Source organism: Zootoca vivipara, chromosome Z2 (assembly GCF_965207765.1).
Source record: "Zootoca vivipara chromosome Z2, rZooViv2.hap1.1, whole genome shotgun sequence".
Lineage (NCBI taxonomy): Eukaryota > Metazoa > Chordata > Lepidosauria > Squamata > Lacertidae > Zootoca > Zootoca vivipara.
Window position 1 is genome coordinate 43,746,149 of NC_142585.1, and position 4,274 is coordinate 43,750,422.

At 48.2% G+C, this 4,274-nt stretch overlaps 1 pseudogene; it reads right to left on the minus strand.

The window, feature by feature from the left end:
* Positions 1–2,542: 2,542 nt before the first annotated feature.
* LOC118084291 (aurora kinase C pseudogene) lies at positions 2,543–4,048 on the minus strand (annotated as a pseudogene).
* Between the last annotated feature and the right edge of the window lie 226 nt (positions 4,049–4,274).

Below are 4,274 nucleotides of genomic sequence, written 5' to 3' on the forward strand. Positions count from 1 at the left end.
AAAAGTGGGGAAGAACTTCTATTCAATTTACCTTTAAAGGTGAATCTACCAGTTTTTAGAAAGAAGTTTGGAAGAGAGATATCTTACTCTCTTGTAACAGAGTAGCAAAGTGGGGCACAATTGTGATCACTCCAAGTACATTCAAACTTGGTTAGATTTGCATCTGTCCGCATCTTTACACAAACTTCTACACAAAAATGCTTAGGATAAAATCAATTACAGACATGTAGCTTTGCAGATAAGTGACTATTTTACTCACAGAGATTCCAGAAGTTGCAGTATACAAGTCTCCATCCATTGGCAATAAAATAAAAATGACAAAAGTACCAAACAACTTAAAAATAAAAATAATGCACTGCATTAATGGGGTGGTTTAGGGGTTATGCCAGGGGTCAGCAAACATTTTCTGCAGAGGGCCACTGTCCCTCAGGCCTTGGGGGGGGGAGCTGGACTATAGTTTTTTGGGGGGAATCCCCCCACGACTCTCCCCTCGTTTCTCCATAGCACCGGACGAGCCCCGATGGCTGCTTACCTGTGCCTTGAGAGCGGCAGGGGCTGGCGGCGGCAGAGGGACGGGGAGCAGTGTGAAAGGGCTGGTTCCAGAGAGGGGCTGCTTAAAATGGCGCTGAGCCAACCATGGCTCAACAAAGCCCAGCCCCCTTATCCCTCTAGGCAGGGCGGGGAGAAGCCAGGAGGAGGAAGGGAGGAGGCACTGCCAATGGTGCGTATGTGTGTGTGTGGGGGGGAATAGTGTAGCCCAAACGTTCAGAATCCCCACGCAGCGATTCCCAGACCGTCCGCGGGCCGGATTGGGCAATTGGGCCTGATCCAGCCCCCGGGCCTTAGTTTGTCGACCCATGGGTCATGCCTATGTGCTTGATATAAAATCCATCCATCCATCCAATCACCCTACCCTTGGGACCAGTTGAACAATTCACATTAGCAAAATAGAGGCAGTGACAGACTAGGGAGAGGTCCAATGGAGTTGTGTACACACACACGCTCACACTGACACCATACTTTTCAGAGCAGTGGCATGTTCCAGCATTTACCCATGTTTGACAAAAGGAGACTTATGAACATTTTGTAACATTATGTAATGAAAAGATCCCTTCCGGCTCTTATAATTCTATGTGGAGGGTCATGGGCATAGTCAGGATTTATTTGGGGGGGGCAGGACACCCACCTGTCATCATCCTCTGTCTGGCTCTGCCTAGCAGATTCAGAATGAAATGTCTCAACAACAGTTATTTTAAATTACTTTCTGTTGACCCCGACTGCTTAGAAAAATCTATCAAAATCTTCAGTCATTTGGAAACTACGAGAAGCTTCCAGAACCAAACTACCTGTGTCACAATTGGTCGGTTTGCAGAAGCCACGCCTATTGCTTAATCAGGTTGCCAGTTGTGTCACTAGAATGCACCACAACATCATCCAAGTGACACCAGCGAGCATTTCAATTTCGAATATTCGGATTATTTCTTTTCGTTTAGTATTTTTATTTACTTGATTTGGGGAGACAGTTGCCCCTCCCCCCTTGCCTAGGCCCAAGTATTCTAGTTGGGCACTTGTAGTTTCAGTGGCATAAGACCCTTTGCATCAGTTCCAGTGAACAGCCAAATCTGGGACCTAGGTTCAACCCTCTGCCCCCGACAGTCATCCAGCTCCAAAATAGTGGTGAAACTTGAAGCACAAAATACAGTACCATATCTACAATGACTAAATAATTTGTGGCTGTAACAGCTGCAATTTCCCACCTTTTGGAGCTTGAACAAACACAAAAAGCTCTTAACACAACACGTTATGCTGAAGTGTGCTTTGTGTGTCGAGGCTTACCAGAAATTACCCTTAAAATAACTCACAACAGACACGAAAATTTAGGTTTGGTTTTTGGCATTAATTTAGGCCACAACTTTTTAAAATACAATTTTAATCCGAGTGTTGGCTTAGGCTGGGTTAACTGGGTTAACCATTCGTCCTTCCCTAAGAAGGACCATCTCCATCTGTCCACTGTGGACAGGACTCACATCATCTGCCCACTTGGGACAGGACTCACTTCATCTGTCCACTTGGAACAGGACTCACCACTGTCCGCTTGGACAGTACCAGCTCCGACTTCCTAAAGGGAAGTCAAGTGAACACCCCTGGGAGAGGAGGTAGCTGAGGCCAGGCATTCTCTCCTCTCTTTTTCCAAGAATGTTCCCCAAGGCTCATACTTGGCGGGGATGTAAGGACGAGAGCGTAAGCCCCGGGATTCCTTCAACGGAATACTTCTATGTGGAGCAACAAAGGTGTGTGGGGGGGTAGGCATCTGGATGCCACACCCCTCTTCCAACCGATTCAACAACCAAAAGCCTAACCGCCAATCAAGCCTGCCAAGGCTTGCCGCCAACACTCAGAGACCTAACCATCTTTTTAAACCCTCTGAAACTTCCCCCAACCAAACATCATTCCCAGCTGGGGACAGGTGAACCCCATCATCACTGTATAGGAGAGGGGCTCTAACGTTAATTCCGGGATGCTGTATTTTTTAAAATTTATTTATATAAATAACATTAGTTTTATTAAAAACGCAAACATCTCTGTAGGATAATGCCACAGGAACAATGTCTTAGAACAGTCTGGGTGACTGTGTGCCTATTAAAAAGAGCTTTTCTGAGAGTAAGGATTAAAGGCCTTCAGTTCCAATTGCAGCAACACCCATTTTTCAATATGGACACTGAAGAGCACATCAGCAATCGAAGCCAGCTCCCCCAGAAGCATGGAGGGGGGAGTTTAAGTACAGTATAGCCTATCCCCCATCAGGCAGAAATACACTAATCGCCTATCAGTTCTTCCAGGAGCAAAAAAAAAAAAAAATTAAGACCCTACAATCATTTCAAAGAAAGCCTTAAAACACAACCAGACCAAAATTCTGCCTGGGCCATTGCTCGGTTATAACCAGTTCCTCCTCACGTGTCACTCCTTAGAGCTAGTTCACAGGCCCAGCGTTATAGACAGGAGGCAGCACCCGCCGCAAGTTGGCTTTCACCCAAGGGTGCTCCATCACACCCTGAAGTGACAGTCGATCAGCCGGGTTGTGGCGTAGCAGCTTTGAAATCAAGTCCCGGGCCCCTTCTGTCACAAATGGGGGGAACTTAAGATCTACTGATACAATGCAGCGATATGTCTCTGGGGCGGAGGCGGTCTCGAAGGGCGGGTGCCCCACCAGGAACTCGTAACACAGGATCCCAATGCACCAGTGATCCACCTTCTCATTGTGTGGTTTGCCTTCAATCATCTCAGGGGGCAGGTAGTCCATAGTCCCACACATGGTCTTTCTCCTGAGCGAGGGGGCATGCACGGACCAGCCAAAATCAGCAATCTTCAGCTCCCCCTTCAGCCCCATAAGCAAGTTCTCCGGCTTGATGTCACGGTGAATGACCTTCTTGCTGTGACAGTACAGGAGGGCATCAGCCAGCTCTTCCATGTACGTGGCGCTCCGGTGCTTCTGCAGTTCCTTGTAGAGCTCGCCGCGAGGGGCATACTCCAGGATCAGATATACACGCTTCCAGTCGTGGAAGTAGTTGTAAAGACGCAGGATATTGGGGTGGCTGAGGTGACACTAGATTTCAATCTCCCGTCGTAGCTGATGTTCCACGGATTCCTTCTCCATTTGGAATTTGAAGAGCACCTTGAGTGCCACAATGAACTTGGATTCTTTCTCCCGAGCCAGGTAGACGTTCCCAAACTTGCCTTTGCCCAGAGGACGCCCAATCTCAAAGTCCTCAATGGTGAATACGCGCTCAGGGCCTTCCTTTGGTGGCTGAGCCATGGAGCCAGACTCAATAGGGACCCTGCCGGCGACAGCCATATTCTGGGCACCTGAATCCTTTGGGCCGTGCTTTGTGCTGCTGGAAATAGCTCTGTGGGCCAAAAGCGATCCAGATGGGGTGAGGGATGACTGAGTGTTGGTATCCTTACAGGCAACCCTCTGAGCACTTGTCATGCTGTTCACCCGATATTTGGAAAGGCTATACATACTGCTCTAATTTTCCTTATTTGCCATCTTGGATCACAAGATGACCTGCCAGCTAACAGCCTCCCATCTGCGCCGCCGGGATGCCGTATTAACATACAGTACCCCAATCTCAATCACCCGCTTGGCGGCTGCACTATTGACCCTTTTCCTGGCTCTTTCAGCAGCCAAATGGCAAATGCTGCCCCGCCACTGAATTCTATGCAACAATTGCGACCAGAGGACAGCGGTTTCCAGGAACAAAGTCCGTATCTGC